Source organism: Salvelinus alpinus, chromosome 5 (assembly GCF_045679555.1).
Source record: "Salvelinus alpinus chromosome 5, SLU_Salpinus.1, whole genome shotgun sequence".
Lineage (NCBI taxonomy): Eukaryota > Metazoa > Chordata > Actinopteri > Salmoniformes > Salmonidae > Salvelinus > Salvelinus alpinus.
This window is the reverse complement of record NC_092090.1, coordinates 14754237-14768429: the sequence shown is the minus strand read 5'-3', so window position 1 is coordinate 14768429 and position 14193 is coordinate 14754237. Positions and strand designations below refer to the sequence as shown.

The 14193-nt window shown below is 44.1% G+C and overlaps 1 pseudogene; it reads left to right on the top strand.

Moving 5' to 3' along the window:
* Nucleotides 1–9133: 9133 nt before the first annotated feature.
* Nucleotides 9134–14193, top strand: part of LOC139575164 (coronin-2B-like) — a 13418-nt pseudogene continuing 8358 nt past the window's right edge.

Sequence of the window (14193 nt, the reverse complement as noted above, 5' to 3'; positions counted from 1 at the left end):
CTTCCTGTTTGGATTTTTTCTCAGGGTTTTGCCTGCCATATGAGTTCTGTTATACTCACAGACATCATTCAAACAGCTTTAGAAACTTCAGAGTGTTTTCTATCCAATACTAATAATATGCATATATTAGCATCTGGGACTGAGTAGGAGGCAGTTCACTCTGGGCACGCTATTCATCCAAAAGTGAAAATGCTGCCCCCTATCCCAAACAAGTTAAAGGGGCAGTGCTGTATTTTGAGACAGGTTTGAAATAGGCTAAGCCAACAGGCAGAGGGTAACTGTTTGATTCTCTGTAATAATGGTATGGGAATAATAATGCATTTTATTTTGTAAAGTGGTTTCTTGCATCAAACAACATTTTCAGTCACCTTGGCCTCTGTTAAAACTGTAACTTAAAGTGGGTACACCCTCAGTGTTCAGTCAACGGGCTGGAAGTTGCACTGTGTTTTCACTATGTTCAAGTTTGCGCTCAGCATACTTTACATTTTCTCAGTGCTGGAAAAAAACTTGAGGGAACTTTGGCCTCAGCCCTGTCTAGTTTGCAGTGTTGTCTGATCAAGTCACTTCACCTCAGCAGTTTACAGGACTTGCTGCAGCTGCTTCCCCTTCAGGTCAGGCATGGCTCTAGAAAGAATTTGCCTGAATGAAATGCGTAGGCCTTTCCCTTCATTGCTTAATCAGGTGTCTGAAATGTGAATATGGAAAAGATCTGCCTGTCTTGACAAGAGCTGCATAGTCAACCACAGCTGTTTTTCTTAGCAGGTGTCTGCAAGCTCTGCTGTTTCAGTGGAATGAACTTCTGGACCACATTGGTCTGAGTGGACATTGTTTCTGTGTTCTTACAAGAAGTCTTACCACTCTTATGCATGGTGCTGAATTGACTGTTTTGCTAATTCTCTTGAGCCTGGCTCCACCTCTCACGGAGGGCTTTCAATATGTTGGATGTTGCGTACACACTAAATTGTAATTCCTGCATTTATTTAGAAACAAATGTATTTACAGCTTTGATTTAATGCAGCATCAGTGGCAAGTTGATTCAACAGGAATCTTTAGTTGTAGGTGAAAGTGTTCAGTTAATTACAAAGCTTTTTTCCTATGTGGCTCTCTGTGCTATGTGAAGTAGACCTGCATTAAGGGTGCAGTAGCTGGAGAGGCAGGTGCTGATTGCAGCCAGAGGATCCAGCTACTTTACGAACAGTGGACAAAGGGCCTCAACTCTACTTCTCCAGTCAGCTGCTGGAGCCATCTCTTTCCTCAAGGGGCTCGGCTTTGGTCGCATCAGGGCAAAATGCTAAATTATTTTATAAAGTCATTGGGAATTCATGGGCCTTTTGATGTGCTTTAGTGGCGGCAGGTAGCCTCGTGGTTAGAGCGTTGGACTTGTAACCGAAAGGTTGCAAGATCAGATCCCAGAGCTGACAAGGTAAAAATCTGTCGTTCTGCCCCTGAACAAGGCAGTTAACCCACTGTTCATAAGCTGTCATTGAAAATAAGAATTTGTTCTTAACTAACTTGCCTAGTTAAATAAAGGTGTAAAAAAAAAAAAGTGAACCGAAAAGTCATGTTTGAAACATGTAGGTGAGGCTAGCTAGTCGCTAGGACTACATCAGGCCCAATGTTAAAGGCCTGGCTTGTAGTCTATTTTATTTTAAATGTTGCTGTTATTTCAGTCGTGTTATTCAGACTACTTGAGAACTCGAATAGACCACGTAGGTGGTTAATGTCCCCAGTGTTTGAACAGATGTGAAAAGCAGCATTAGCCAGAGCACTAGGCTACATGTTTGAGGAACCTAGGTCCTGTAGGCTAAATGGTGTGGGGGAATGCACTGTTCAGGGAAATGTTGGTGTCTCTAATTTGCATGATGAACTAAATGAGTTCTGGGTTTGAACAAGCTTATGTTATCTCAGCTTACCACGCCGTTCTATTGGGAGCAGTTATCATCTTGGCTAAATTAATGAATGATAAGTTGGGCTGATTATCAGACTGTCAAAAAGTAAGCTAATTATTGTGTGTGTGTGTGAGGCTTTGCATTAGCCTAAAGAGAGACGGCACCGTCTAGTTTCCTGCCACAGATAAACACATTTCTTCTGTTTTTTCCCCTTTTATTGTTTGAAGGAGTCTTGGTAGTTCTACTTCCTGTTCTGTAGCTTTGGAAAGCAACCCTCAACAATGAGCTGCTTTTATGAGCTTTGAATTATGCCAGCTGAAGAAATTTGTATTCGAGGAATGTTAACATTTCTGTGCGATGAGGAGATGCCATTGTCTCTGGGGTTGTTGCCTGCCGCCCATCAAAGCAGAGTCCTTAAGAAGACTGAGTGGCTTTATGACGCTCGTTTGGCTTTGACCTGCCCTGTGGTGGTTTGTGGGAGGTTATCAGAGGTGGGGTGTCTGGGGCCAGGCATACAGGCAGATGGCCACTCTGTGCTGCTCATACCCTACTGGAGCACACAAGAACATCCTCTAACTGTCATGTCCTTTTGGGATGTGGCAGTGCTTGAACTTCTCCCATCCTGTTTTCTGGCTAAATTGGGTTTCAAGGACTCACGACCATGTTAACTCTTGCTCTTAACAAATTGTTCCATTGGCTTGTTTTCAGTAAGGCTTACCTACACGGTGTCGACCCTAAGTCATTGTCATCAGTGACAAGTGTATCTAGCAAACAACCAAACCATTATTTAAACATAATACAACTTAGTATGCTGCAGTGGTTTAAATATCCAATTTTAACAATATAACAGCTTTCTCAGTAATGTATTTCTCTATTGAATTAACCCAAATCTCTTGGAAATGTAAAAGTCTCCCTGTCAAGGCTGTCTTTCAGGGCAAGTCTTCTGAATAGTTCAGGAATAATTAGAGATGGTCCTAGCAGCAGTGTAGCCTAATAATGATGCAGCGTTTTTACTAACATTCCTAAATCTCTTCTTATTGTCAAGGTTGTATGGAAATGTGAGTTGTAGCTGTAATCTGTGGCTCATGTGACTTCTGTCTTGGTAGTTACAATAGTTCCACGTTTCAACCCATAGCCTACACACACACACACACACACACACACACACACACACACATCAGCAACCCTGCTTTCAAGAGCGACAGTTTACAACCAATGAAACCAACCTCGTCCACGCATAATTAGCACTTAGCAGTATGTCTTGATAATCGCGAGTCTCACCTGCAGTGCCTTGATAAGATGCAGAACTTTCTCTCCCATTCTCCTTAACTTTTGCTAAAGCTTTGGGGAGTCTGCCAAGGCCCACCAAGTGCTTTGATTAAGAGGCATATGATATTTCAGTGGACTAATTATACTGGAAGGTGCAAGGGGAATTTTTAATAGGGAGTTTGGCTGAGAACAGGTCTTGAGCACAAAGGAAGCTGAAGTGAAATGGGAAGAAGTAAATTGGCCTTCACCGTTTTTCAGATGAGGCCTTTTCTGCTGTCTTTTTGTTTTACTGCAGCACCTCTTAATGAGCGTCCGTAGGAGTCGTTCCATGTAAATTCAGCAAGCCGTGACACCCACCATCTCAGACCATACAATTTATTTTCATCATGAGCAAAAGCAAATGGCTCTCTACCCAAAGTTACAAATAAAATGTTGTGATCTGTTCAATATGGGTGGCTTTTGATCATGTTATTGGATTCCTCATGACTTATAATAATTATGGTCCAAATTGGATGTTCGGTACTATATTTATTGAGTCCTATAAATTAAAAGGACCAATTTGGGTGTAATCAATTAGCTTAGTTTCTCAGACCAAATAATATTTCAGGAATGCTAATCTTATTTCTAACTACATGAACAATTTCAATTTTTGAAAGGAGATTTTGAAAAAATAGGAATACGACTCCTGGTAAGACTATTGTGAGACTGTGCAGGCCTGGCCAACTAGCTGGGTCTCATTTGGTTGCCTCAGGACCTCTGTACTCTAAAATGTTGGGTCACTGGCCTGTTCCTTGGCTGCCTTTTTTTTTTATAGGCTCTCTGTCAACCAGACACTAATAGGTAGACTGATAATCTGCCCCAATGCTTCAGTCACTTGAGTGGGCTCATCGAGGGGGTTTAGTCTCTGATACCGTGAGTGGAGCTTTAAGCCAGGCGCCCCATCGAGACTAATAATAGTGTAGTGCTGGAAGGCCCTGCCCTACTTTGGCTCCTAGCTGGACACTTCCTGGAGCCTGCAGCCCTGTGGTACACAAGTCACTCCGGTCATTTGGATGGCTGGGTTACTGGCTAGCTAACTAACATTGCTGTCAGCAAGACTGCTAAGATGGATCATCCCACTGGGCTTCATTCAGCCCTGCCATTTAAAGTTCAACACAGTTGTGGTAAAACAAACGTGCACAGTTTTCTGTACTTTGCAAGAACCAAAAGGAGCCATGAATATAAACATTCTAATGGATTGGAGACATTTTGAGAGATCGATAAACCTGAAAGCCAGCAAAGGTTTTACGGTGCCCTCACAATCAATACGCTGCCTGTGTTGCTGGTTTGAAAAGGGCAACACAGACAAACATGGGGTTAACGGTGCAAAGTTTACCCAGTTCTTGAGGAGTGGATACTTTTGAGGGGGTGGAGTTTAGCAAGAGGAGAGATCTGTTTGCTGTGGATGGTTTCCATAAGAGTTCCCCGGTCAGTTCATTTGTTGAGTCACAATGGGGGTGTAACAATCCCTATTGATAGTTAATTTGATGCGTCTCCATGACACATGGCTCCAGTTTCCAATAGCGTGTAGAACAGTAGTTAATAAATACATGACTGATGCAGAAAAGACTAGGGGAAGTATTTTAAAGTGCTCATGATGTCTCCAGTGTGCTCTGTTTTTAACTGAAGTCTGCAAGCCTGCATTCAAACTGTGGAAGTTACTCCCATGTCCTGATTTCAAGTGTGCATGGATGACTCCCCATCTCGTCGCTTCATTGTACAATGGTCTTTCTGTTGAGGCCCTTTTGCTTTAGGGCCACTTTGTCACCCCGGAACGACAGCAGAGCTTCTGGGAGCCAAGAGATGTCAAGAAGGGCTAGGCTATTATTGTCTCATCTGAGAGAAAATATGGGCTTGAGAAACTAGACCCTTTCACCCACAGACTTCTGTTTTCTGAGTGGTTTCTGAGTAGTCAATGGGCATTCATATCCCATTTTAATGTTGATTTAATGGGTGATTCATGCTGTTTAACATTTTTGAACAGCGCTTGGTGATTTTTTTAAAAATGGGGCTGTTGATGACATGGTGCAACATTGCATAGTCAGCTGATTCAGTGTGATGGTGACCATGCATCATTGAATGCCTCATTTAATTCAAACAGCTGTCCAATAATTTCTATATATTTTGTACTGAATGGTTCCTTTTTATAACAGTGCTGTATGTTGTCTTCCTAAATATTACCATGGAGTAGCCTAAATGTGGACATTGCTCATTTTGCTATCATCATGGGTCTTGGTGAAATACAAAGTATTACACAACTTTGTAAGACATACTATTTCCTCTTTTTGAACATCACTTGTTTTCCAGAATGCTGTTTTTTTTCTGACTGAGTACTGGCTCTTGGAAATGTGGTGTCACTGTTACCACAGCATGGAGACTACCCCCTATAGACAGCAATCTGTGGGACTGTCAGCCTGACAGTTAACCCCCTCGCTGGGGCCCCTCAGGGCACCGTTGACCATGACCCAGTTCACAGTCCTAAACCAGACGGCACTAATGCTCCCCAACCCGGGGTGCTGTAATCCTCAGACGCCCCCCTTCCCCGGCAGCCCCAGCAGCCACATCAACAAAGAGCTGGCTTCAGCACCCCGGCACCAAGACCAACAGTGATGGAGTTGTGCTCCCATCCTATTATTCACTGTACTCTCATTATGGCCAGTAGTGAATGGAGGGGGCTTTCAGAAAAATGTCTGTGCTGCCTTTGGGGCCAGACTTCCTGGTCGATGCCAGTGTTTGTGCAATAGCCTGAATGTCCAGACAGGCTCACAGGGACTAAGGTGGGGGTGCTCTCTCTGAGGATTGGGAATATCTGGTTGGCTGCTGCTGCTGAGCCAATGGAAAGCTTGCAGCTCTCCTTGTTGTCCTGTGGTCTGCTATGACAGACACTGGCATGAGGAGTAGTGGCTATGGACACACGCCCACACAGACACACACTGTGGTGTTGGCCTGTGGAGTCACACTGCTGCCTTGCCAGGATGGTCCTCTCAGGCACTGGCACCGTCTGTTTAGGAGTCCATGGAGCCCATTCAGCTGAATGTATAGAGGGGTGTTCCGGAGTGTCAACAGAGGTCCATATGACCCTCATGTCATACTAACTGGCTGAGAGCCTTCCCTTTGTTTTCACTCTGTTTTGAGCTCCATTTTCTGTCTTTCAGTTGTTCAAACAATGATGGGAGAATGGATTGGAGCGCAGAACGGTTGTTGGCATTAAAAGTGGAAAACCATGTTTGTCTTGCCTGTTCTTGGTATTGTTGCTGTTTTGACAACAGCCAATGGGAGGAGTACAGTTCATTGGGAAAGTATTCAGACCCCTTGACGTTTTCCACATTTGGTTACGTTAGAGCCATTTTCTGAAATTGATGAGAAAAAAATATAATTGAAACAATCTATGCACAATACCCCATAATGATAAAGTGAAAACCAGGTTTTCAGAAATGTTTGCTAGTGTATTAAAACTAGAACACAGAAATACCTTCTAAGTATTAAGACCCTTTGCTATGAAACTCAAATTTGACCTCTGGTGCATCCTGTTTCCATTGATAATCCTTGATGTTTCTACAACTTGATTGGAGTCCACCTGTGGTAAATTCATTTGATTTGACATGATTTGGAAAGGCACACACCTGTCTATATAAGGTCCAACAGTTGACAGTGCATGTCAGAGCAAAAACCAAGCCATGTGGTCAAAGGAATTGTCCATAGAACTCTGAGAAAGGATTGTGTTGAGGGACAGTAAGAAGTTTGGAACCACCAAGACAATTCCTATTGTCCGGCCAAACTGAACAATCGGGGGACAAGGGCCTTGTTCAGGGAGGAGACCAAGAACCCGATGGTCACTCTGACAGAGTTCCTCTGTGGAGATGGGACAACCTTCCAGAAGGACAACCATCTCTGCAGCACTCCACCATTCAGGCCTTTATGGTAGAGTGGCTAGACGGAAGCCACTCCTCACTAAAATGCACATGACAGCCCACTTGGAGTTTGCCAAAAGGGGCCTAAAGGACTCTCATACCAGGAGAAACAAGATTCTCTGGTCTGCTGAAACCAAGATTGAACTCTTTGGCCTGAATTGCAAGCATCACATCTAGAGGAAACCTGGCACCATCCATCCGGTGAAGCATGGTGGTGGCAGCCTCATGCTGTGGGAATGTTTTTCAGCGGCAAGGACTGTGAGATAAATCAGGATCAAGGGAAAGATTAACTTAGCAGAGATCCTTGATGATAATCTGTTCCAGAGCGCTCAGGACCTCAGACTGGGGCAAAGGTTCACCTTCCAACAGGACAATGACCTTAAGCACACAGACAAGTTTCAATGTTCTTCAGTGCCATTGCCCGGACTTGAACCCGCTCGAACATCTCTGGAGAGACCTGAAAATAGCTGTGCAGCGACGCTCCCCATCCAACCTGACAGAGCTTGAGAGGATCTGCGGAGTAGAATGGGAGAAACTCCCCAAATACAGGTGTGCCAAGCTTGTAGCGTCATACCCAAGAAGACTCGAGTCTGTAATCGCTGCCAAATGTGCTTTAACAAGGTACTGAGTAAAGAGTCTGTGTATTTATGTAAATGTGATATTTCAGTGTTTAATACATTTGCAAAAATTTCTAACAACCATCTTTTGCCTTGTAATTATGGGGTATTGTGTGTAGATTGAGGAATGTTTTTTAAAATCCATTTTAGAATAAGGCTGTAACGTAACAAAATGTGGAAAAAGGTCTAGACAACAGCCAATGGGAGGAGTGGGTCTAGACAACAGCCAATGGGAGGAGTGGGTCTAGACAACAGCCAATGGGAGGAGTGGGTCTAGACAACAGCCAATGGGAGGAGTGGGTCTAGACAACAGCCAATGGGAGGAGTGGGTCTAGACAACAGCCAATGGGAGGAGTGGGTCTAGACAACAGCCAATGGGAGGAGTGGGTCTAGACAACAGCCAATGGGAGGAGTGTGTCTAGACAACAGCCAATGGGAGGAGTATGTCTAGACCTACACATGTTCCATCATTCTCTATTCATGCTCAGATTGAAATGATACCTGGACAAGCCAGCGCAGGAAAGGAAAAGCTTTCATTGTTGTTTGAAATGGTCTCCATGTAAATGTTGCCTGTTATCTTGCAAAATGACAACCATGGCATCAAGTGGATACAGTAGGCTATCTGTAAATGGCTGCTGCTGTTAGCCGGTTGAGGCGGGTGTCTGGAGAGGTCGTGCATTGTAGGGGCGTGAATGTTAAAACATAAAAAATACCTAACCCAAAAAGTTTTTACCGTAGCATAGTCGGTGAACTATTGCTACCATGTACGACTGGGGAGGATCTGTCGCTATCGCTACCATGCACTAGGGATGTGACGAATGGGGATTTATTTTTCAATTTTTGGGGTGTCGTCCTTTCAGATTGTTAAGCATTACTCTACCTCAATTCCACCTTGCAAAGTTTGCTGCATTTCCTTCTCATTTAACTTCTCAGTGTTGCCAAACAGGACTTTGCCTGTCGTTGCCTGCCTCTCTGCCATTTTCCCTACTGTTAACCATGACGTGGTGGTGGAGGAGAGTCGACTCCAAAATAATTTATTCCTCGACTCCTTACAGATTCCCATTTCTGAGTGAAAAATGTAATTCAGCTTGGAATCGACTCCTAAGAGTCAGTGTTTTTGGAATGGAGAAGGATTAGTTGTCGTACTTCTGAGAATACAAACACTCACTTGTTTCAACTAGAGAACTAGTGTTTCAACTAGATGGCAAAGTCAAAGTTGGCTATATCATGAAAATTCATAAACTACAATGTGCTTTTTTTGTTTTCATTTAAGGTTAGGCTAGCAGTGTGATGAGGTTTGGATTAGGTTTAAAATCACACTGAGTCTCTCGAGTGGCACTGCGGTCTAAGGCACTGCTAGAGGCATCACTACAGACCTGTGTTTTTCCATTTGTCACATCCCTAGTGCATGGTAGTGATAGCGACAGATCCTCCCCAGTCCTTTAGCTCACTTCCTGCCACCGGGAACTCCTGCCTCAACCTGCTGCTTGGAGACCTAGCACCCTCCAAGCAGCAGGTTGTCAGGGGCGATATATTAAAAACCGCCAGTCATCCAGAAACAGCGTGGAAGAGTGCTTATGCCTAAACCACATGGCGGCCCTCCTCTCCTCAGCAGATATAGCCTTGTGATCCTCCACACACACTGTCTATTAGCCTGTACGTGCCTGTGTTAAATCCATAACGGAATGCTGAACATCCTGAGAAGCCATCACTGATTGTAAACATTGCTTAGTGTCTTGTGTTTTAATATCATTGGTTGAACTTTATTTGACATGTAGGCCTATGTTTTAATGACATTTTAGCTCATCACTTAACTACTAATACTTTACATATTCAGACCATTGCTCAATATCAATAAGTGTTAGGATAGTCATTATCAGAAGGTTGTTGGCATTATTTGCAGCGACTCCTTGATGTTTCTCCTAAGCGAGGAAAGCGCGTATGTAAATATGACCGGTGTCATAGGAAGGACAGCGGTAGGGCTTCATAAGTATGAATAACGACGCAATTATTTTCCATCCATTTGATAACACATGGAGCCAGTATAATAAAATGTCCCTGGGCAGCCATTTTCCCTCCACCATCATGAGCACCACCCACTCCCACCGTAGAGTCTGAAATGATGCCTCGTTAAATAGTTCTAATAGCCGCCTTTACAAGCCAGTGCCTGGATACAAACTGGCTGTCTGACTTCCTCCTCTCCCAGGATAAAATGACTTCCCTCCCTGGATGCCTCAAGCCACACTCACACATGATTGGGCTTGCAAATGAAGTTTTCCCCTTTGGACAGATAAGAGCAACCTTGGCCCTGGAGACGCGGTAAGTCTGTTTTCTTTGGCCGTGGACAGGCCAGCTCCTCCATCATCAGCACTTTCTTTAGCTCTTCCATCGCGTCCTCCACAACAGCCCCTCCCTCAACAGCCTTTGAGGCGAGGGGGGTCCCCAGACTGATGAAGCACTTTGTGGTCAAGAGAGCCACCGTTGGTCATCCGATTTGATGCAGAGCACACAGAGGAATGGAACCGAACCAATCAGCTGGCCACCTTTCCTCATCCTCTTTACGTGGTGTGGGGATCGCACCTCCTGAAACGTTGTCTTTTTGGGAGGACTTAAATGAACGGTATTGTTCTACAGTTGGCTATAGACGGGTTAGTTGACAACGTCAGGAAAACGATGTGCACGCTTCAATGTGGCAGAAGTCAGTGTGTTGTGATTCTGGATGTGCAGATGGCTAGCAACAATGGAGAGGGAGAGGAAAATAAATCCTGGCATGTGGGGAATCGTAGGTGGCTTGTTTCAGCTAGTTTTATCTTGTGCTTGATGCAATGTCTTGTTTTGAGGTGTTTTTACTGATGTCTATGCTAATGTGGCAAATTCACTAGCTAACCAACAGCTGTAACAATATATTTGAGAAGTGCTCATTGTGCTAATGCATTTGTTGACATGTCAAATATATTTAGAAAACGATCTAAGCCAGGGGTCTGTAACCTTTTTCTAGCATGAGAGCTACTTCATTTTTAAAAATAAATGATTAGTATTACTTATTTATTTTATAGCTTCTCCTCTACACTGCAACTTGTCTCCAGGGCCTTGGTGTACAAGATATGTGTTTTCTGTGAAATATACCTGATCAAATAATGGTTGATTTAAAAGTATTTGTCAGGACATTTTCCCATATGCTGTTTTCTGTATTAAAATATCTGGTTTCTGTATTTATTTATTCGACTCTATTACAATATTCGTAGAGAAACAACTGATTGATATTCTGATAGGGCCGGGGGTATACCGCATTTGACCGACCAACACTTTTGGTTCCTACCTTGTCAATAATTCTTCCCTGGTTTATTAATTCATTGTCAAACAGCAATGTATTCAAGGTGCTGCCCACTATATTCCAACTATAGAATGAGAATAATCATTATATTTTCATGATACCAACAGTTCACCAATTAACTAGGCCTATATTTTCATGTCCATATCATGCTGCATGGCACAGTGTGGAAATTATGAAATTATGGATTTTTTGTTGTTGGATTGAACAGTATAAATGGAGAAAGCCCCATTTTTGAAATCACAATTTGTCTTATCACGCTAAGGTTATATGAACTACTGAAAAAGCAAATTTAGAACTTTTATTATTGAGAAACATACAATACCGTCAAATAAATTTTGATAGACATAAAATCATATCTCCCAGCCATATGTTCTGAGTACATTTCAATGCTTAACACATTTTTAATTTGTCTAATTCCCCTTTTAGTTGTCCATCTAGAAAGATAAATGTGTCAGTCTAGCGATTTTGTTTCTGCTGTTAGGCATACTGCTGCAGCACATGTCATGGCATAGTTTGCAAAACAATGGACTCCCAATTTAATCAAATAATGATTTATAGTTCTGTCAGGTAAGCCTAATCTGCAATTAACATTTTCATTGAAGGTTTTTGGGGAAAGTCTTTGTCTACTCTACCCACAAGACAGTTATCATTAGCACCTCTAACAGGCTAAATACGGAGTGATGGACAAACACGCGCACCAGATGGGCAATATTTCTGGAAATTAATTGCCAGGTATTGTTATGTTTGGCTTTTTAAGCCAGTGGTGGCTAACCAGTGGTGGGATATTGTCAACATGGCTTTAATTGGATAGTAGCCAGGAGCGTTATGTTTATGACAGTCTGGTTTGACCCCGTCTGTTTCGACCCCCGTCTAGTTTAGCCCTCTTACCCCTTCTGGTTTGGCCCCGTACCCCATCTTGTTTTGTTGCTAAACAACCAACCTGTCTATTAAACCGTGCACATTCAGTACACACACACCTCAGTGTTTTCACACTGCTCAAAATGCTGTGATGTCTTCAGCTCCATTGGCCCCATGTAAGACCTGTCGCCACTATCATCAGATCTCATGTGCTGAGGAGTCGGGCCAATGCTCTGTAACAGCTTTGTTTTCTTCACAATATGTATCCAACCTAAAGATGGCGCCGACAGAGGGCTGCCTCACTTCTAGTCCTTAGGAAACTTTGCACTATTTCATTTTATAATCTATTATGCTGCACTGTCGGAAATAGAAGCACATGAATTTTGCTACACTTACACATGGTTAGCAGATACTATTGCATGTGACCAATACAATTTGATTTGAAATTATATAACTCTCTCTCCTGAGATTGGACTATTCTGATAAGAAATGACTTCTAAAGGATGGTTGGTGTTTATGGCAAGGATAATAATAGAATGGAGTGGGGAAGGATGTTTTGAAGGGCAAACATTATTGGTGTTATTCTGTAAGAAACAGAGGGTAGTTGGTTGGCTTTTTCCCCAAGTAGGTCTTTGTAAACTTGACAGTCCAGAGATAAAAGCATGAAGGGAAGTGATCTCTCCTTTGCAGGTTTTCTTTGAGCGCCTGTTCAGAGTGTACACACCCTGGAAAGTGCTTGCTTGTATTGCATGTTGCCTAGTTATAGGCTGTAACATGTTGGGAAGCCATAGGCCAGGGTGGGCTAACGGTAGTGGCCAGGGTGGGCTAACGGTAGCATACAGCCCCTCCCTTCCTTTAAGGAAGAGAAACACCAGGGCTAGCTGATCATTTGTTACCTTGGTAATGATTGTTGCCACTGAGGAGAAAAGATTTGGATGTGCTTTCAATTACAAGGCTGCGCATCAAAGAACATCAAGAGAGATCTTTGAACACATGTCTCGCTGGAACCAAGATGTTCATTTCATGTGTTTTATCTTTTAGATCGAAAGCCTTCACTAAGGTTGTTATGACAATAGCCTTCAAAGGTGAGGCAACCATTATCGTAGCAAATGACAACCAGCTTTTCAGTGGCAGGTTGTAGCACAGCCATATCAACGCTCCTCACCGCCATGACTGAGGACTGATGCACCCAGGTGACGTCACCCCTGAAAGCTGAGCTCTTCATCCTCTACCTCCCTTTCATCTTCTCCACACCAAAGCGAGACTGCAGCACCTTTCATTCTGCCTCAGTGGAATATTCCAACATAGGGACCCCTCCCCCCCACCACCACCACATGGCCACAGAGGCGCTCAGAAGCCTCACTAAGAGGATTTCAAATGGAGGCGGTCAGTGCCAGGTAGAGGTCAGGCCAGGTTGAGCTTGAAAAGAGAGCCTCTGCCTTTGAAGAGCTAGTGTGTTGGAAAAGTTCTGAGAATATTTCTGCAGGCTAGGCGTCGTAAGCGGTGCGCTAGTAAAGTTCTGAATGCTTCTGCAGGCTAGGCGTCTGTAGCGGTGCGCTGGTAAAGTTCTGAATGCTTCTGCAGGCTAGGCGTCGTAAGCGGTGCGCTGGTAAAGTTCTGAATGCTTATGCAGGCTAGGCGTCCGTAGCGGTGTGCTGGTAAAGTTCTGAATGCTTATGCAGGCTAGGCGTCCGTAGCGGTGCGCTGGTAAAGTTCTGAATGCTTCTGCAGGCTAGGCGTCCGTAGCGGTGCGCTGGTAAAGTTCTGAATGCTTATGCAGGCTAGGCGTCCGTAGCGGTGCGCTGGTAAAGTTCTGAATGCTTCTGCAGGCTAGGCGTCCGTAGCAGTGCGCTGGTAAAGTTCTGAATGCTTATGCAGGCTAGGCGTCCGTAGCGGTGCGCTGGTAAAGTTCTGAATGCTTATGCAGGCTAGGCGTCCGTAGCGGTGCGCTGATAAAGTTCTGAATGCTTATGCAGGCTAGGCGTCCGTAGCGGTGCGCTGGTAAAGTTCTGAATGCTTCTGCAGGCTAGGCGTCCGTAGCGGTGCGCTGGTAAAGTTCTGAATGCTTCTGCAGGCTAGGCGTCCGTAGCGGTGCGCTGGTAAAGTTCTGAATGCTTATGCAGGCTAGGCGTCCGTAGCGGTGCGCTGGTAAAGTTCTGAATGCTTCTGCAGGCTAGGCGTCGTAGCGGTGCGCTGGTAAAGTTCTGAATGCTTCTGCAGGCTAGGCGTCCGTAGCGGTGCGCTGGTAAAGTTCTGAATGCTTCTGCAGGCTAGGC